At 42.0% G+C, this 21,762-nt stretch overlaps 1 protein-coding gene across 24 annotated transcripts in view; it reads right to left on the bottom strand.

The window, feature by feature from the left end:
* DLG2 (discs large MAGUK scaffold protein 2) overlaps positions 1 to 21,762 on the bottom strand; it is a 1,971,427-nt gene that overhangs the window by 207,912 nt on the left and 1,741,753 nt on the right. Inside the window, exon 1 of one of the 24 annotated variants that reach the window (XM_021102320.1) lies at positions 2,619 to 5,111. The exons of 21 other annotated variants lie outside the window; for them this stretch is intronic. The gene's annotated coding sequence lies outside the window, so the exon portion shown is untranslated. Of the gene's footprint in view, positions 1 to 2,129; positions 2,270 to 2,294; positions 2,593 to 2,618; positions 5,112 to 21,762 lie in introns of those variants that run through there. 2 more of the 24 variants (XM_021102321.1, XM_021102322.1) reach the window with 2 other exon arrangements.

Below are 21,762 nucleotides of genomic sequence, written 5' to 3' on the forward strand. Positions count from 1 at the left end.
ACTATTTTAGTTTTTAATAGGTTTTCAAAATAAACCTAATACAGCATCCAAGGAAAGAAGTATATCTTGCTAACAAGAAAAATTTTTTATAATTTTCCTGTTTACTGTGCATATTTCTTTCAAAACCAGTTATCAAAATGAGTTAATATATTTTATTTAAATTTCTAACAGTAACAACTACCTTTAACTGGGTCCCCTTTGTGCCAAACAGTATACAAACATACCTCACCTATCTGCTGTAACCTTTCTAACTTCCTCTCCCCCATTTTACAGATGAGGAGAGCGAGGTGGGAGCTGAGGCAATACTAAGCCCCTGCCCTTTCTGTTTGCTAACTGCTGGAGCCAGGTCTCAGAACAGCTCCTTTAAACCTCTCTCTCTTTCACCCCATAACCGCTCTCAAAGAAAATCATATATGTCACGTAGGCAAAATATTAATGCTCCTTTGGCTTTTAATCCTTTTTTGAGAGACATGTTTTTGGGTGTGTATGCGTTCTTTCAGAAGGCTCTTGTCACAGTTCATATTTGTCTTGCTGTAAATTTAATTGAGAATAACTCATGCTAAATTTTCTTTTGTTGCTATAAAAAGAGCTTATTCTTGGTGGGTGGAGAAGATGGAAAAACCACCCCCAAATGAGAAGAAACTCAGTTTATGGAGACTGGTACATTGGCTTATTTCTCCATAAAACCACGGTGAATCAAAACCCAGATGCTGCACAAAATAAACCAGGGGCTCCAGCAGGAGATTTTTTTTAAATGGGGTACAGTAAAATTCAATGTACATTGCAAAGGTACTTTACAACTACATTGTTCTTGGCATTAAGATATATTAACACTTTAAGGAACCTTCTGCTGTGTATTCTGAGCTTTATAAAACATCATGTGCTGGCCAAACCATCAAACACAGATGTTGGTTTATACCTGCAATGATGTGCTGAATTTCCTATCTTAATCATTATTGCTGTAGCCGGGAGGCTTTGAGCTGAATATAAGACAAAAACACAGTTTACAAACCCCTTGTGGGGCAGCCCTTTGCAGATTAGAAACCAAGTTTCAGGTTACACACCCTTATGTGCCAACCACAATACATCATTCTTCTGCTCTTTAAGCAGAACTTATTCAGAGAAATGGAAAATATGGAAAAGCTATTTATGGACAAAAGAAGTATGCCCGGAAAATGTGTTCTTGGAAAAAAAAAAAAGATACAGTCTATGTTCCAAATTCGCCAAGTTTTGGTGCAATCAGAAAGTGTACTAGGAAAGGAGAAACAACTTTATTGGAAGTATAGTTGTACTGATGACCACAATATTTATCAGGAAAAAGCAAAGTGCAAGCTGATAGAAAAAAAAATGCATACTTTTTTCAAGGAGATGCTAAAAGAAGTTGCTTTTCTTGAGGATAAAGAGGATGTTCTTGTCAGATCTACAGATGTCACATCTAAAGAGAAAAGTGCAATTATGCATAAAGTAAATGCTTTGGACAGACAAACAATCAGAGGTTCAGAAGACAGTAAGTAGTTCCTTGCCTGTGAAATAAAGCAAATATCAACAAGCCAGACACACTCGAACATTCACAAAAATGTCTTGTTATTCCTCTCCATACATAATATGCCATATGACACCACAGTTAAATCTGCTACTGCAAAAAAAAAAAAAAAAAAAGAAAAGTACGTCAAGCTGTTGGTTTCCATGAGATTTGGACAGAGGCAAACAAGGCAGCAGAAAGGAGTCCGGGGAAGGTACAGCTTTCGCTTTTTTCCTTCTGAGGAGGAAATGACTTCCTACAGCGAGCTGCCCAGGAGTTAGCGCTCACCCTGCGTGAAGCCAGGACCCGGAGCACACCCAGACGCGGACCAAAACGCAGCTTCAGGTAATCATTAATGGGCATAGGAAACTAGAGGAAACAGTCCCAAGTTACGCAAATAAAATGGTCATGCTCTCTGCATTTGTCTGTCCTGCGGGTGGGCTGTACAGCTCTTGCTATAATGATCCAGTCTTTTCTTTCCCTCCTTCTCCCGCACCACAGGCATGCCACATGCAAATCTGCCCACATTCTGATCCCATGCCGGCAAAATGCAGAGACTACCACCATTCCGAGTTTCACAATAATCTCCACAATGACAATTACTCACAGCCCCTCAGTTCTGTTCGCACAAAAGATTGCAATTTGAATCTTGCCTTGCATAGGTTCAGCTCTGCCAGAGCTGGTTACCAGGCAAAAGGTCTGTTTTAAGATTTACCGATTGCTGAGGAGGGTAAGCTGGGGGGTGGGGATGGACAAACCGCCCTGTACATACCTCCTTTTGGCAGCTAGGAAAAACAATTTCGCGACAAAGAGACTTGTTCTTTTCAAAGCGCACTCAACAAATGAAACTGACAGAATGAAACCTAAGAAACTTTAGCAACCAAAGAAAGCAGCCTTCCAAGGATCAAGGTGAATAATTGATTTGGCGGCTTTTGTTTCATCTTTTAAGCTATTTTGCTCATTAAAGAGAATTGTGAAATTTGTCAGAAGCCCAAACACTGACACACACTTCTGACAGCAAGTGCATATTCTAAACTACGGATTCATTTGCCAAGCCTAATCAACAGCGATTAGCTGAAAAGCCAGGGGAACTTACCGAGCACAAAATTATTGGAACAAAGCAGGGAGGAGGCAGGAGGCACCAAAGGCAGCTTCTCCGTCTCCTTGGTGCCAGGTTCTCCTATCTGCCGTCCGGTTCACACTTGCCTTTATAACTAAGACTCCGGCAGAACTCACTAGCGAAACCTGATGAATTATAAAACAGCCCCTCCTAGACTCTCATATTTTACATCACAGGGGGTGACCATACAGCATCCTCGCTCCCTGGGTACATATATTTCTTTGTAACTCATCCTGATAAATATATCAGCCTTAGAAGCAGTGACAGTAATTGGTGTTTGGGATGTACCAGCATTAACCAATAAGATGCTTTCCCACCATCGGTACTGCACCCCCATCCTCCACTCGTGTCCCCCCACACCTTGTAAAGGTGGATGCACCCAATCCAGTGGGGGGTAGGCAAAGATGGCAAAACGTGGAAGAAAGCCCCCGAGTCTCCAATGCACACAGAGCGAGGCGTAGTACTCAGGTTTAATTCTCACAGTAGTACTGTAAAGATCAACCTTCATATTTGCATAGCCTGTCACAGTGCACCAAACACTTTCGCTCTCCCTGAGCCCCTCAGCAACCAGGAGAGGTTCAGCAGCACTACAGTATGAATGAGCCACCTGAGAAGTTAAGTGACTTTGTCCGGTGCTCACAGAAAGGGAGGGATGCAAGGAGTCCTAGAGGTTCGGGAGGGAGTTCGACCTGATTGCTGCGCAGATGAGGAACCCATAGCAAGAGATAAAGAGACCTGTGCAGGTCACAGTTTCCAAGTGTGACAGGAGCTTCACCCCCAACCCAGGTCTTCTGATGTCAAAAGAGTGCCTTTCTATCCTACCGTGCCACCCCTAGAGCATGAAAGCTCCCCAAATGGGAAGACATGCAGAAAACAGAAACAGTGTCACTGACTGGACAAAAATCATAAGCAGGTAGGCAGCGTGGGGAGGGGGGGAGGTGCCTGACTTTTAGTTTCTTCCCTGACAGGGTCAATATAACCTCTTTAGGTTCCCTGAATATCCACACCAGAAGTCATGTTTTTGATAATAATAGCTGTAACCGAGCACTTCTCATGTGCCAGGCAGTGTTTTAGGTGCTCGGGCTCATTTAATCTTCATTTAGTCTTCAAAACATTCCCATGAAGTAGTTATTATCATGAACAACATATTGCAGATGAAAAAACTGAGATTCTGAGAGGTTAACACATTCAGTCAGGATCCCAGCTGCTAAGTAGCAGGGCTGGAATAGACTCCAGGCAACCTGGTTTCAGAGCCCACATTCTTAAACATATTATCCTACCCAAGCAGTGTTTCATACTCAACTGTAAGGGCAGATGAGAGATGCAAGCAGATTTATTTACTATGCCCTTTAGTAAAAATTACAGAAAGATCATAGGTTTTGGAACCAAACAGCCTTGTGTTTAAACTCTAGTTTTGCCACTGATTTACAATAACATGAGTTGCTTTACTTATAAAATGGGTATGCTAATTTTTACCTTGCAAGATTAAGTGCATCAGGAAAATATAGTGCCTGATTTATAATGCATATTCCCAAACTGCTATTATTCTTAACACACTTCTTTTTGGAAAATGGATTTCTGCCTCACCTTTTCTTTAAACTGTCTTTTAAAATGTAAACTGGTATTTGCCAAGGAGTCTCCTCACCTGCCAGCCTGCAAAGAAGGGGAAACAATCCCAGAGAGGTCCATCATCCAGACTGCAGTGTCACCAGGAATATCCGGTCTTTCTGCCCGAGAACAGCAGGCCTGGGGGCTCTCCTCTGGGCTGCTGTTTGGTCCCATATCTACTCCCTACTTCCACTGCTACTCCAGTGAACTCACCAGCCTGGAAAGCATACTTACAGCATGACTGCTATTCACAATGACACCAACTTGGCTTCCTTTACCTGTTTCAAACAAGCATTTGCCATATGACAACAATGAAATTTTGCACACAGCTATACATCTAGTGCCATTAAGTCAAGGCATGCCCCGCAAGGAAACAGGGGCCCGTGTCCCAAAGGTTCCAGCACAAACTCCTTTCTGAAGTCAGTATAAACTAGGATTTGGCCACCTGCAAAGGTCCCCATCAGGTGAACTTTATCCATATAAGAAAATGCTACCACCCAAGGTATGCAATCAACATTCCTTGAGAGACATCAGCAATAGCCTTCTGTGGGACAAGGTGATGCTATAACGTTCCAGGCCATGCAGATTTAAACATGCAAGATTTTCTCAGCTGTGTGTGTCAAGAGAATGACTGGGTGGCTAACGTCACTTGTCCACACACAGACATCCTCCCTTTTTTCCCTCTAAGCATCTTACCAGGGGATATGGAGTACATGTGGACGAGGAGCCTCCTCTTTCATGACTATACTTAGTATCAGGGACTGTAAAAGAAAGCAATGCCACATGATCGGGGGGTCACGGGGAGGACGGACTAGGGTTTCTAAATGGATAAGAGTGCCTGATGTCAACACCATGTGCAGCAAGGATACAATGGTAACTATGAGGAGTTCTGTCGTGGCGCAGTGGTTACGAATCGACTAGGTACATGAGGGCGGGTTCGGTGCCTGTCAGGGGAACGATCGGCGTGCGGAGCTGTGGTGTAGGTGCAGATGCGGCTCGGATCCGCGTGCTGTGGCTCTGGGTAGGCGGTGGCTACAGCTCGATCAACCCTAGCTGGGACTCCATATGCGCAGGAGCGGCCAAAATAGCAACAACAACAACAAAAAAAAAAAAAAAAAAAAAAAACAAACAAACAAACAATGGTAACTATGATTACAAGATAAATGGGCATTTCAGAGATCAATATGTGGGTTCAACACCTACGGCCTGACATGGCCTGGCCTATTCTCTCCAAGTCTTCCCATGATTTCCAGCTCCTTGATCCACCACGATCTCAGAAAATTCCCTCCAGAGAGATTTCCCCCCCTGTCACCTGGTTCTTCCACCGTTAGGACACACTCCATGAAAAATTAGGACAGCTGAGTCTTCATACAGGCTTTATAACGCATTGTTCTGTCCTCCCGTCAAGGATAATCATAACACGCCTTCTGTCATAATTACCACCTCAGGCCACCAACTGCTCCTGGACGTAGTAAACTATGTGGAGCCTGAAAGCTGTGCCGGTATTGTGCTTACATTAGTGATGGTGCTAATATTTACTGACATTTAGTATGGGCTGGCATCTCTCATTCAACCCTCGCAGCATTTTGAAGTGAGCTGTACTACTACCACTACCCTGCAGATGAGGACTCTGTGGCTTGATAGCAAACGGCACAAGTTGAAATAATGACTGAAGTCTAAGACTTCAGGGCCTGCTCTCGTAACTATGACATCCGCTTCTTAAAGAAACTGAGGTCCCAGGGAATGTGAGATAGGATTCTGTTCTCACCGTTTTCACCTCTTCACAGCCCATTCTCGCCTTAACTGACTTCAGCCAGGTTTCACCCTCCACTAGAGTCACTTCTATTAAGGGAAATGATAACCTGCTCACCAACAAAGGCAGTGGCCAGAGTAGAGGCTTCATTTTACCCCATCTCTCCACACAGCTTTTTGACAGATTTACTTATATCTTCCTTGAAGCAACCTCTTTTTAAACATGGTTCCCGAGACCACCTCACAAATCCCTCTTTCTGTCTCCTTTGTGGAGTCCCTCTCCACTTCCTGATCTTTCAAATTTCTTGTGCCCCTGGGCTCACCCTTAGACCTCTCGTTATACTCACTCTCTAGGTCACAACACCCAGAATCAAGGCTTATGTGCCATCTATGGACCAAAGAGTATCACATGTGCACCTCCAGTCCCAACCTGTGCCCTGAACGTCAGACCTTCATATCCAGCTGCATTCAACATCCAAGCATCTCCATCTGTCTAACAGGCTTTCATATTTAAAGTGTCCCAAAGCAACCCTGTGGATCCCACCCCACCCCCCACCCCTACTGTACTCCTAAAAGGTACCACTTCAAAAAAGAGCATAATCATTCACCAAGTTGCTCTGGTCAAAAACTTGGGAGTCATTCTTGGCTCTTGTTTTAAAAACAATATACCCCACATCTCTTCACAGCCCATTCATCAGCAAAAGTTACTAAATCTGTCTTCAAAATATATCTCAAATCTTTTCTCCATCACCACATCTGTTCCCTAGTCACTATCATCATCCCCTCTCGCATGGACTTCTTTTTTTTTTTTTTTTTTTAGTTTTTAAAAATACTTTTACTTTTTGGCGATGCCTGGGGCATGAGGACGTTCCCGGGCCAAGGATCTAACCCACACCACAGCAGCGACGATGTTGGATCCTTAACCCAGCAGGGAATTCCACCTCTCACATGGACTTCTGCCATCACCTCCTAAGTGGCTGCTTTGCTTTGACTACTGCCTTGCTACCAATCATTGTCTACATAGCGGCCAGACTCTTAAAACAAAATCAGGCCCCAGCAATCCCTACTCAGCTGCCTTCTGTGGCTCCCTTGTCACCCAGGATTTGCTTCTTCCCTACAGTCGAGATTCTGTTCACATAAGGAGTAACCCCCTGACAGCATCCTCCATCCCTCCATTGGTCTCCACTCTCTTACTGGACTGCATTTTTATCTATAATACCTATCTCTACTTAAATTAATAGTTTTGTTTATTTTATTAACTTTTGCTTCCCTCCTCTAGGATGTAAGGTTAGGGACCTTGTCTGGTTCCTTCATGGCTGAATCTCCAGCTCTAGAACACAGCCACATACCAGGTGTTGGAAATATTTATTAAATAAGTGTGTTCAATGTCCTATCTTCACTACTTCTTAGTTACATATCCTTGCATAAATTGCTTACTGTCTGCTCCTAAATTATAAATTCCTCACTTGTAAATTTTCTTAAAAAATAAACCACCTTATATTCTCTGGTACTTTACAATGTATTCAGCCTATCCTCAATGACTTTGATACAATTCTATGAATTTGGTTAGTGGTCTGAGTTAACTTGTGTTCCTCTCAAACTTACATGTTGAATTCTTAAATCCTCAATACCTAAGAACGTGACCTTATTTGGAAAGAGAATTGTCTCAGCTGTAATTAGTTAAAAAGTCATACTGGAGTAGGGTGGGCCCCTAATCCAATATGATGGACTGGTGATCTTATAAAAGGGGGAAACTGGGACACAGATCTGTGCACAGGGAGAACAGTATGTGAAGACTGGAGATATGTTGCCCAAAACCAAGGAACTAACTATTAGAGGCTAGGAGAGTGGCCTGAAACACACCATGCTTTAGTGCCATCAGAGATAGATGGCCTTAGGCACTTGGATTTCAGACTTCTGGGTTCCAGGACTGTGAGATAAAACACGTCTGGTGTTCTAAGCCACCTAGCTTCTGGTACTTTGTTATGGCAACCCCAGGAGATTAATAGTCAGATATTATCCTCATCTGACACATGAGGAAACTGCAGCTCAGAAAAATTGAGTAACTTGCCCCAAGTTTCACAGCTAGGAATTGGGAGGGCCTGGAATTCAGTCAAGATCCGTGTGACTTCAAACCCTGCTCACAGCAGTAGCAGTGGTTCTTGGAGGCTGGTCCCCAATCCTTGTTGGTCCAGGCAGAATGGGAAAAGCAAATAGAATGCAGTGATTTTTCATCGAGCTAACATCTCCTTCCTTTATTATAAGATTATGCCCTTTCTACTGTTTGTTTTTTCATCTTGTTTTTGCTATGGTTTTTTCATTTCCGAAATGATGAAGAGAACAGATGATGCGGGGGGAGGGGGGAGGTTATCTTTTTTTTTTAATGTCCTTTATTTTATTGGCAAGATAGAAAGCTGGCAATTCTGTTTGCCTATAAAATTTTTTTTTTCTGAAATGTTTCTGGTCTGTGTAATGTAAAAACCTGGGAACAACTGCGCAAATGCTGTCCTTTTTAAGCAGGTAAGAAAACCCTTCGCATGTCACATTGGTGGTAGGAAGAAGAAAGCTTTTCTCTCAATCAGCTGAAAAGGCCCTTCCCTGCTCATATATAAATTGTCTGTGCTAATGGTCACAAATTCGTCATATTCCCAATAAATTATTTTGGTAAAATCCTATGTGATAAATTTGTATAAGAATTTAACAATACTGGAATTCCTGTTGTGGTGCAGCAGAAACGAATCTGACAAGTATCCAAGAGGCTGTGGGTTTGATCCCTGGCTTCATTCAGCGGGTTAAGGATCGGTCATTGACTTGAGCTGTGGTATAGGTGGCTGGGATCCGCGCTGCTGTGCCTGTGGTGTAGGCCAGCAGCTATAGCTCCGATTCAACACCTAGCCTGGGAACTTCCATATGCTGTGGGTGTGCCGCCCCCCGCCCCCCAAAAAAGGAATTTAACAATATTCATTCATAACTGAATTCATCAAAATTCAAACTTTTTCTTAGTCCTGTCCTCTCCTGCTTCCTTCTTTCTTGGCAAAGATTTTCTATTTCACTAAATTTTTGACTTGTTTTTGACTTGAAACACTTTCTTTTGGGTTCAGGACCCGTGGGTTTGTACAAATGTCTGAGGATTAAAGAGATCACCTCAGTTAAATATCTGGAACACTGCAAAAGCTCTCAATAAATACTAGTTGCCTTCAAAGAAAGAGGTAAAAGCTTTATGCATCCAGAAGGGAAATGGCTTTAGGACCAAGGAAGATTTAGTGCAACTGAATGACTCAGCAAGATGGGCCAATCTGGAGTTCCCGTTGTGGTGCAGTGGTTAACGAATCCGACTAGGAACCATGAGGTTTCAGGTTCGGTCCCTGGCCTTGCTCAGTGGGTTAATGATCCGGCATTGCCATGAGCTGCGGTGTAGATTGCAGATGCGGCTTGGGTCCCGCATTGCTGAGGCTCTGGTGTAGGCCGGTGGCTACAGCTCTTATTAAACCCCTAGCCTGGGAACCTCCACATGCCACGGAAGCGGCCCTATAAAAGGCAAAAAGACAAAAAAAAAAAAAAAAAAAAAAAGATGGGCCAATCTGAAGTGTTAATGAACTTGATCCTTCTGTTGACCTTTCAGTGATCCATAAGAGAGGTTATAGAAATTGCAGTCATCTGTTTTTATGAACTTATACTCATGAATATGTGTGGGCTAATATATGTGTCCCATATATATAATTTGAATAGACTGATAAATCATTAATATAAATTTGATTGGTGTGAGTGTGTACCCTCTTCAGAAGGAGAAACTCAGAAGAAAAAATCCTTCATACATATAAAAGTTAATTCCTTTGTTTTAGCATTATCTGGCCCCCTATAATCTAATTCATGTTCACCAATTTGCCCTATCTTGGGAAACCACAATAAAAAAAACTTCAACCCATCTCTTTGCCAAAGCTATCTCAGACTCTAAATCAATACTGGAGTAATTTCTTCATGCTAAGAATATTCATGGAGGGTCTAGTGTGTCCCAGACACTTTATTACCATGTTGCATGGCAGAAGGTCAATACAATCAAGGTCAGATTTTCTATTCTCTAAGGGGCCTTCAGTCCAGGGAGTAACGAGGAAATAACAACTAACTACACAGCTGCAAGCATATTTTATAAGGACTCATTAAGGTGCTACAGATGCCTAGAGGAAGAGCATCTCAGTCTGGGAGGTGAAGTTAAGAAGGCTTCCTGGAGGAGGTGATGTCTAATTTAGCCTTGATGGATGACTAGAAAATATCTAATTAAGAAGATTTCCAATCAGAGTGAGAAGCATGTGACATGCAGACAGGGGGAAAGGGGTTGATTAAGGATCTCTAGGAGAGTGGAATTTTATCAATTTACCACTCAATTAAGTACCTATGATGGAAAAAAGACTAACTTCAAAGTTTAGAAATACCAGAGAATAATCCTTCCTTTTCTGTGAACTTCTTCAATGCAATGAAGGTTGAAGTGGTAAATGTCATGCTTTATAGTTAGTCCTGATTCACTCAAGCTGACCTTTACAAGCTGCTTAACTTCCATAAATTGAACCTTGGTTCCTCGTCTATAAAATGGAGATAACTGTACTTATCATACAGCTGTTATGTGTTATTATGAAATTAAAAATGTAAGATATATTGCTTCCCTCCATCACAAAATAGATATGAGTAACTATTACTTCTCATCCCAAAAACACTTAACTTGCCTCATTCTGAATAAGGCCAACATCACTCACAATATCTCTGGTTTCCCATTGGGATATATTTACTTATTTTCCTTCTCAACCAGTTTTCTCAAAACTTTGACTGTTGACATCATCATTAAAAAAAATATAAGCATACTTGCCATTATCTGAATATTTATATATTTAAAAATTATTGGATGTATATATACCATACAACTGTGGCACAGTATACACATTATAAATCCTAACCCAAAACAAAATTTAAAGTCTGAGATGAAAGTTAATATAAAGAAAAAGGCTGTCATCTTGCCTACCCTTAGGATGCATATACCCATTTTGGAGAATACTATGAGCTTAGACAGAAAAGACCTAAACTCATTTATTCAAACGGCACAGACCAAGTACAGCCGTTTATATCTGTGGGTTCCACACACATGGTTCAACCAACCGTGGATAGAAAATAGTTGGGAAAAAAAAGTTACAGAAAGTTCCAAAAAACAAGACTTGAAATTACCACACCAGCAACTACTTACATAGCACTTACCTTTGATTTACAACTACTTACATAGCATTTACATTGTATTAGGTATTATACGTAATCTAGAGATAATTTAAAGTATACAGAAGGATGTGCATTGGTTACATGCAGATACTCTGTCATTTTATATAGGGGACTTGAGCATCCTCAGATTTTGGCATCCATAGGATTCCTGAACCCAAAGTGCTAACCAAGCAATGACTGCACTAAAAATTATCTACAAATTAAAGAGAGAACACTGGGCTGTCAGGGGAAAAATTATAAAACTGGGGGGGGGGGGGCGGAGAGAGCTCCTAATGTCACCACCTGTCCAAATCAGTTTTTTGTGGCTTTTTTCTTTTGTTTTGTTTTTTTGTCTTTTTAGGACTGCATCCATGGCATATGGAAGTTCCCAGGCTAGGGGTCAAATTGGAGCTGTAGCTGCTGGCCTATGCCACAGCCACAGCAATGAGGGATCTGTGTCATGTCTGTGACCTACACGAGCTCACAGCAATGCCTGATCCTTAACCCACTGAGTGAGGCCAGGGATCAAACCATGTCCTCATGGATACTAGTCAGGTTCATTACTGCTGACCACGATAATAACTCCTATCCAAACCAGTTTTTAAGGTTTTAATTTTGATTTTTTTTTTTTTTTTTTTTTTTTTTTTTGCCATTTCTTGGGCCGCTCCCACGGCATATGGAGATTCCCAGGCTAGGGGTTGAATCGGAGCTGTAGCCACCGGCCTATGCCAGAGCCACAGCAACGGCGGGATCCGAGCCGCATCTGCAACCTACACCACAGCTCACAGCAACACCAGATCATTAACCCACTGAGCAAGGCCAGGGATCAAACCCGCAACCTAATGGTTCTTAGTTGGATTTGTTAACCACTGCGCCACGACGGGAACTCCTTTGATATGCATTTTAATAATATGAAAGCTGCATATAGTAGAAATGTTAAGTAGCCAAAATGTAACTGTTTCCCTTTCCAAATGTCCATGGCAAGTAGTTGACACATTTATTTTTTCGAGGGCAAATAATAATGACCACTTGCTGAGTACTTGTAAGGGATAGACACTATGCTAATCACTTTACATGTACTCTTATTTGGTTCTTGCAGCAATCAGGGCACTGCACTGAATCTCTCTAGAGGACACTGAACATATTTTAGCGTATATTAGGGGCCTGCAAACCATGGCCTGTGGACCTAATCTGGTCCACTGTCTGACTTTGTAGAGTCTATAAGCCAAGAATGGTTTTTGCATTTTAGACCGGTTGAAAAAAAAAAAAAATCAAAGGAAGAGTAATGCTTTGTGGCATGTGAAATTTATATAATATTCACATTTCAGTGCCCATAAATGAAGTTTTATTGGAACAGAGCCATACCCATTCATTTATGTATTATGTATGGCTGCTTCTGCAGGACAACAGCAGGCTTGATTAGTTGCAGTAGAGACCAAACGGCCATAAAACCTAAAACATTTAGTGTCTGACCCTTTACATATTTACAGTATGCTGACACCTAGTGTATGTGAATGGAGCCCCCTGAAATTATGCAGGTTGTAGCTGGCAGGGTTTTAAGTCACCGTCCAGGAAACAATCCTATATGGAAATAAATGGAGGCTCAGAGAGATTAAGTCACTTGTTCATGCTACTAGGAAATGGCAGAACCAGAGGCTTTTAGGGCAAAGTTTTAAGGCTGAAATTTGTCCTTAATTCTACCTATAGCTCAGACCCTTTTTTTCTGATGGCTTCCTCTGGGTATATGACTTAGCAAGCCACTGCCAATACCACTTCCCCACTGCCTCCACAGTCTTCTCTGTGCTCTCATGCCCAGATTTTAATGTCTTTACGGCTAAGGACAGGATAGTGGGGAATGCGTCAACGGAACAAAAGCACAATTCACTCCTTCTTATAACTACCTTCTTGAGGCTCTCAAAGCCACACTTGGCCCCTGAGTCTGAGGTTTTGCTGTCTCTGGCTGAGCTTAAAGTGATGAAAAAGACACGTGATGGAAGGCTGGAAACCTCATTACTGGCTCTTTGCCTACAGAAACTCAGCCAGCTTTATCTTCTTTCCCAAGGAACTTCAAACTTACACTGGCTCAGCTGGTTCTTTCCAGGTGCCTTTAACAAGCTGTTCTGCTCAGATGAGATCAGAAGTCAATAGACCAGAATCTGCCTGTACCTTCTATCCTAGAGAATATGTCCCTTTTTCCTAACCTTCATGGTTAGAAATCCTCCTAGGATCTCGGCCACTCCTGAGTTGTATTCTGGATACTGTAAAATGCCAAATTACAATAATTTCTTCTTGGACAGTATCCTGGAGGCCCAGATACATTAACATAATTTCTGTGGCTGCCCAATTACAGTCAAAATTTCACTTCTAAGCAAGAACAACTAACACTGGCGAGGCATCAACTATGTAAAGTTTTGGGAACAGCTTTCATATAGGCTAATCTCATTCAATCCTCCCAGCAGACAGAGATTCATTATTCCCATTTTACAGATAAAGACACTAAAGACTCATGAGGAATTAAGCAGTGCATTTTTATATGCACCTGCTAAGCCACAGGTCTGGGCTTCAAACCTTGAGCTGACTTCTAAGTGCCTGTCACTTCGGTAAAGGAGCCCTCCAAGAAATTAGGGTTTTTCTTGCCACAATATTCATTAAAAAGCAAATAACCACCTCTTCCACTCTCTTTCCCCAAATCACTGATTATTCTTGGTGTGGTTATTCTTTATAATTGGGACAAAGCACACTATAATAGAGCTCAGTGAGCAGCAGGTTTTAAATTTATTAACAGGTCATTTAAGCAACCTGATCCTTTGTAAATCTGTGAAATGGGAATAACAACTTGCCTACCTTGTAGGGTTGTTGTAAGGATTATATAAAAGAAAATAAGCATTCTATGTATAGGAAATGTTCAGAGCAGGCAAATCCATGCAGACAGAAAATAGATTGGTGGTTGCCTAGGGTTGCGTGTAGGAAGGGAACTGGAGGAAATGGGGAGTGACTGTTAATGGGTGTATGATTTGGAAAGGAAGATAATGAAAATGCTCTAAAATTGATGGTGGTGATGGTTACACGCCTCTGTGGATATACTAGAAACCAATGAATTGTATACTTCAAATGGGTGAGAAACTAGGTATATGAATTTAAAAATAACATAGATAACGTGCTTAGCATGATGCCTGGCACAAAATAAATGCTTTATAAATGTGCGTATGGGTCATAATTATTTTGAGGCAGAGACTGGTTTGTTCACCAAACTCATTTTCTCTTCTGGAGCACAAAACTAATCTCCACCCTAGAAATTAGGTGCGGCCATATGTCTGAGCTCTGGCCAAGGGAATGTGAGTTCTGGCCAATGAAATGGAATGGGCCTGGCCTATAACAATATTTCCCCAGCAAGTCTTCAACTTCTCTTTCCCTCCCAACAGCCTGATGCAAATGAATCCTTTGAACTTGAAAGCCCCATCTTGAAGATGGAAAGGCCCCCGCATGGACAAAGTCCCTGAATCACTGCCTAGAGGAGACTTAAGGCAAGTTCTGGACTTCATGAGAAAGAAAATAAACTTCTATTGTGCTTAAACCATCATTCATCTGAAGAGTTGATTGTAACAAGAGCTTGTATTATTGTAACCAATACTTTATGGTTACACATACTCTTCCAAATTGTCTAAAGTAAACTGACTGTGGAATGGTTGACTGAGCTGGGTCTGGGGTCCTGAGGATATACAGGAAAGGGTGTCTGGCAAATACATCCATCCCTTTAATTCTGTCAGACAGCCACTGGACGATGTGGAGAAGGTACATAGCTTCTAATTAGAGGTTCCACCCTAGGGAAGCCAAGTCCTTGTTCTGCCCTCCAGTCCCTTTAGGACCAGCAGGCCACATGCAATCAGACCATGAGCAGCAGCAGGGTGTGGAGAAAACTCAGGCTACCCTGGGCCTGCCACTCTGCACTGCTCTCCTTCATGGGGCACAGGTACCCCACCCTCTTCTTCCTCGATAGAGGAGAAAACAACACAAACCGAAGATGTGACCTCAATCAGATCACGAACCTCTGCTGCTCAGTGCTTTCCAAAGCAGTACTTTTGTGCTCTAAATGTGGAAGGCAAAGTGCGATGAGCTCTCCTTGTGAATAACGCCAAAATATTTGATTGTTATTGTCTCTCATTCAGGAGATTCGCTGTTGGAAGGAAGAGCTGTGAGTCATGGCTTAGATAAGGTGAACAGAGGATATGCAACCACAATCGAAGGTGGCAGAGTGGAGAGGGAACACTCACTGGAGGAAGGGGCTCTCGGGTTTAGGAGCCCCTTCTCTCTATCAAATGTGGCCAGCAATGCCTTTCCGGGCACTGTGAGCATCAGTGGTAATGAATGTGAAAGTGCATTCAGATCTTAGAAAACTAGGTAATGGTTCCCAAGTACTCACTGTGAAGTCCTTTTACATAGCTGGTTTAATCTTCTCAACAAGCTTTAACAAGCTTATTACATAAGTAATAAGCCTCCCTTAAGAGATAAGGATACTGAGGCTCAGAGAGGTTAGCATCCCCACCATCACCCAGGTGGTGAGCAGCAAAGCCAGGACTCTAACTGGGACCTGAAAGATGCTGAAAGCCCCCATCTGTAATCACCATTCTTTTCCTGACTCTGAACCGATGAAATGTACTGTCAAGGGGAATGAATGGCTCTTTTACTGGAGAATCCAGGACGCCCAAAGCTGATGCCTATCCTTGCTTACTGCACAGGCAGAATGTCCCATGATGCTGCTTGTGTCTCAGGCCCAAGGGAATTAAAGACACGTATAGGAAAAGGGAAGAACAAAGGCCACTGTCGTGAGCCCCAGACACCAACCTGCCTAAACAGGATTCATAAAGTTATTCACAAACTCAGGCCTCACAGATGTTGAATATCAGATCAGTGCAGGTAGAAATGTGAACTTCCAGTTAGAAAGTACGTCTTCTGGCTGAAAATAGCTTCCTTCCCCCAGCACAAACTCATAAAAAAAGAGAAAAGAATTTGACTTTCTCCCTGCTTCCTATTTGCCAAGCGGTTTCTTTTTCTCTTCAACCTCACAGTCCCCTTGTTTCTCTCATTTCTTCTTAACATGCTCTATTTAAACCAGATGGAGCAGTAGCATTTTGAAGCTAGTTCTGAAGCCCAGGGGACATGCACCATAAATAAATAAACAAATGAACAATTCAGTAATTGGTAAATCAGGCAAGAATGAGTTTAACCACTGAACTGGAAAAAGAGCTGCAAATCTACTCCCTGATGAAAGATCTGAATGTGACCCAAGTTCTCTTTACTCAACAGGTAACCACACTGACTTCTTTCAGTAAATCAGGGGCGAGAGAGCCATCGGCATGGGAGGCAGTTACAAAGGACTCCGCAGAGACATTCAGTGGCCCTCTGGCCACTCTGTGTTACCAATATGCTGAAACCAATACCCCACGGGTTGTGAAATACCCATTCACCACCTATAAAAGCAAGACATTTTCAAGTGCTGCTTTTCTTTAAATATACTCTCCTTCCCTTTAAGTGTTACATAACACAACTATCATCCCATGTGAGGCTTAATTTAAAGGAAACCATAAGTTGAGTTAATTCACTGTGAAGGGTTATGGAAGTTATATTTATTCCAGAAAGTCAGCAGCTGTGTAATGGGGTGTCTATAATATGCCTGACCTACTGCCAGATTCTGGGAACACAAATATGAATAGGATCCAGTCTCTGTCCTTAAAAAGTTCTATGGCCTCCTCAGAGAGAGATGTGCTCAAAAAGTAAGTGAAAGCAGCGTTACAAGTATTAAGGAAGAAGGAAGTACATGAGGCGTTTAGTCATCAGCTCTAATGAGGAGGGAGTTATCTGTAGGGAGGGGCAGAGGACAGAGGTTGCTGCTTGATAAAAGAGACCCTGTCTGCCCATCAAATAAACCCTAGAAGCTGCTATCAAGGAGACAGGCTGAGACCAAGAAGACCCTAGAAGCTGCTGTCTACCAAGGAGACAGGTGGTCTGGTCAGAGAAAGCAGGAAAAATAGGGGCAGCCATACACAGTGGCATGAGACAATCAAGGTTAGGGTCACTGGAGACACCTGGACTTGGCTGAGAAATGGACTCCAAGGGAGAGAAATGAGAGGCAGGCCGGGGGTCGGGATAGTGCCTTTGCTGCCCAGTGGGTCATGTGAAGGATGCAGACTCTAGACTGAAACAACAGAGTAAGCATGATCCGATTTGCACTTTTGAAGATCACCGTGGCAACCATGTGGAGGACGAGCTGGAGGTGTAGAGGCTGGCAGCGGAGAGAACAGTCAGGAGGCGAGAGCAGCCGTCCAGGTGGGAGGGATAGGGCCTGATCTCAGGCAGCAGCAGTGGGGATGTAAAGAAAGAGAAAGAGGGCAACTGTTAGGAATGCAGAACTCTGGGCTGGAAATAATGAAATCTGGATTCTGGTACAGTCTCTCTAGGGGACCTCAGAAAGTCATTCCTTTTCAGGACCCTGTCTCCCAACTTGTCAGGTAAGAGGGAGATGTTTTGTGGCTGTAGGAAAATGCACCTTATTCATGTGTTTTGTTATTATTTAGTCATTGGGTAAGTCAGTCAGGGAAAGCACTCATTCTTTGATTCAGATTTGGGGGTCTTTCTATGAAAAAGCAAAATGGTAGTACAATCAACTAAACGAACGGGAAGAGGAGACTTGAAGTCCATGAACATTTGATGATCAAGAATTAGGTGCAAAAATGTGCATCACCACGTGCTATAGATAAAATGGAAATGACAAAGACATGGTTTCTGCTCTTTGGGAGGGAAATGAAGCAGCTTGTGATTAATTCAACAAATTCTGACTGAATGCCATGCCCATCTATCACAATAAGGAAACAGAGGATTAAGACATAGTTCCTGACACGAAAGAGCTCAAAGCCACAAGTGGAAGAAGTGATACTGCTATTATTCGACAGCTGCAAAACATCTGGGAGCCCAGAGATAAGAGAAGCTGTTCTAAATCCACCTTTGACCTGTGTCACAGAAAAGAGAAGTACGAATGCCCCTTTCCATGATCCAGAACTGCTAAGAGCTCCCTTCATGAAATCAGATAAGTCATTCACTTTAAATGAATAAGACCTTTCCACAGGTGAGGCCATGTATTATGTGTCCATATAAGAGCAACAAGACATGGTCTTTGCCCTCAAAGAAACCAGGCTGGTGTGCAGAACATTTTGTACTGTAGGAGGAGGAAGCAGAGAAGGTTGATTTCTACTCTCTACCATGCGATCCAAAGTGCCTTGAACAGTGTCGAGCATACAGTAGGTGCTCAGTAAAGACTCAACTAAAGTGAACTATCAAATTTTTACTTAAAGAAAAAGTGTTTGTTACTTAAAGAAAATGAGGTTGACTCTAAAATAACAACGCATACTTGACATTTAATTATTTAGAGAATCACTTAGGAAAAAAATACTTTTATGTAAGAAGTCATGAGTAATTAATCAAACCACAGGCAACGTACTATAATACTAATTCAAAGAGGTCTACATTCCCAGAGTCTTGAGAAGCAGATGGCACCTAATTTGCTTTAAGAGGCTTTGATTGACCACACTTGGTGCTTTCCTCCAGGGTGAGTTCAGTTTTGGGAGGTCTCATTGTAAGACATTAACGCCCAACCCCTTAAATAAAGCTTCTAAACATCTAATCTGTAAAAACCATACCTGGGAATGAAATGGAGTGTGTTTAGAAAGAAACGGAGTGTGTCAGGGGTAGGGAAGGAGAGTTCCACCAGCAGCCTGGCTGAGAGAAGCTGGTGACTTGACAAATGAGAAAACATATGTAAAAAGCTTTGAAAAAAATTAAAGGTGTTAACAATGCAGGTAGGATTAAAAAAGAACATGCACCACACTACTGGTTCTGTTTGTTTGTTTGTTTGTTTTCCTAAACAGACCCAGAATACTGAGATCCAGCTGGTAAGAATCACAACATGTAATTTAAATCTTTGACCAGTAAGAAATGATTCTAAAGACTCCCAATAGAGTTGGCTCATGGACTCTGCACCCTTTTATAAGTGCAAAGATGGCCACCCTGCTGCCTACCATTGGGGAGACAAAGCTATGGTGGACACAGCAATTTCACCTAAGGGTTTTTGCTCACTTCTGGCTTGGGTTGACATCTGCCTTCTGTCCCCTACTAAGCTAGCTGTTAAGACCTTGGACAAGTCGCTTAACTTCACTAAAGCCTCAATTCCCATCTGTAAATGACAACAATAATGCTTATCTCATAAGGTTGTTAATGGGTAGTACATGAGATATTAGACCTAAAAAGCTTTGTACAGTGCCTGGTATATAATAAATATGGTAACTTTTATTAGTTATTACAGTTTCATAGTTAACCATTAGTGTTATAATTAGTATTACTGAAAGGGAAATTTTCTTTCCAAAATTGGTTAAAAAACTTGTTTCAAGCATTTCTAAGACTGAAATAAAATATATGGGTGATGGATTTGCAGAGATGAGAGTGGGCGTTTCATTTTAATATAATTGTAATGTACTGAAGAACACAGCTGAACCTTGTGCCAATCACAAACCCTTTCTCATAGTAACATTTTTTTGTGAGTTAACCTGGACTATGCGTACAATGTCTTATTAACTATGTACTTAAATGTGTCATTTGCTAACATGGGTCTCCTCTGAATGCTATTTAATAATATAACACATCAATAAATTACATTAGCCTGGAAGGACCTTGATTTGGATCTCACCTCTGTCACTCAATGACTGTGAGTGCTAGCAAAACAAAAACTTTGCTGAGCCTAAGTTATCACCTCTGTAAAAGAGGGATAATAACTATAGTTTGCGTGACTTTGAAAGAATTACATGAGATCATCATCACAACCATTATCATCATCATCATTTTCACTAAGTTTCTGTTATGTGCCAAGTTCTGGCAGCCTTACTAAGTTATGTCATCCTTGCCACATCCCATGTGACCTTCCAGAAGTGTGACTGTAAAGTCAAGGTCTGTAGCCAAAAGTTCAGAACCAGCCAGATGGGATCAGTTGAGCTGACAGGCAGAGGGATGCTAAATGATGACCAAAAACCATCAATCAGTAGCTCTCACAGCTTTAGAGGACAGCCAGGTTTTTGACAAGTGAGCAGTGGGCCGCAGAGAGCTGTCTAGCAGGGCAGAGAAAATAGTTCTGAATGTACACAAACATCAGACACTTTGGCACCTGCAGTCAAACCTCAAGTTTCTAAGGCTTGTCACAAACAACTACTGCCAAAGATGTCGAGAGCAGACATCTAAAGGGTTCCATTAAAGGCAAACATGAGCAGAGGGCTAGGACCCCAAATATGTCAAATGGGATGAAAAGGATGAAGAGGAAAAACCAAAACACATCAACCTACTCCATTCTAAGCAATACTCAACAAGAATTAGAACAGGGCCTTAGGGAGGAAGCATGAAAGTGAGCAGAGGCAGGGGGCTGCCAAACTGTGGGAGCACTATGGCCTTTATTTCTGTCAAATGATCAGATTTCTGTGACCTTGAGGGTGAAAGGTAGGTGGCATAGGGGAATTCATTCTTTCTCTTGATTTTAAGAAAGTTATTTAACCTTGTGGGCTCTGGTTTCATCTTTAAAATCAATATAATAAAATTATGGCACAATTTACACTGAGTTATTATGTATTTGGAAAAAAGAGATTTCTATGTACTGGTATAAAAAGCTCTCTAAGACACATTAATAAGTAAAAAAAGAACAGCGTAGAAGAGAGTGTACAGGATACTACTTTTGGTGTGAAAAAAACAGGGTAAAAAGAAAAAAAAAAGCATGGATATGTATACATAATTTGCTTTATTTGTAAAGGAAACTCCCAAAAAGATGCACAAAAAAACCCCTTAAAATAGTGGTTAGCTATGTGAGGTGGATGAGAATAGGAGAGGAAAAAACTTTTCAACAAAACTCTAGAAAAATCAAATGCTTAACTTATTTTAAATAATAAAGACAGCAATTAGTATATATCTCATAACAGTTTTAAAAATTTTAAACACATTAGGTGAATTAATATATTTAAAGAGCTCAGTATGAAGCCTAATTCTGTAGCAAGCATTAACAACACATTCACGGGGGATTATCATCTCTTTTTGAGAGAGGAGGGAACTCTTCTTTGGACTCTACTATTTTTTTTTTTTTTTTTTTGTCTTCTTAGGGCTGCACCCACGGCATATGGAGGTTCCCAGGCTAGGGGTCAATCAGAGCTGTAGCCGCCAGCCACAGCCACGTGGGATCTGAGATGCGTATGCGACTCACACCACAGCTCGTGGCAATGCCGGATCGTTAACCCACCGAGCAAGGCCAGGGATCAAACCCGCAACCTCATGGTTCCCAGTCAGATTCATTAACCACTGTGCCATGATGGGAACTCCTGGCCTCTACGTTTTAGCTCAAGGGCCAAAAGAACTGGAGACAAGCTGCAGGAGCCTGGCTGCTGGGGCTCTCACTGGGGCTTAAGGAGCAGAAAGGCCACAATGACTTGCTCTCCGCCTCAGT

Source organism: Sus scrofa, chromosome 9, assembly GCF_000003025.6.
Source record: "Sus scrofa isolate TJ Tabasco breed Duroc chromosome 9, Sscrofa11.1, whole genome shotgun sequence".
Taxonomy (NCBI): domain Eukaryota; kingdom Metazoa; phylum Chordata; class Mammalia; order Artiodactyla; family Suidae; genus Sus; species Sus scrofa.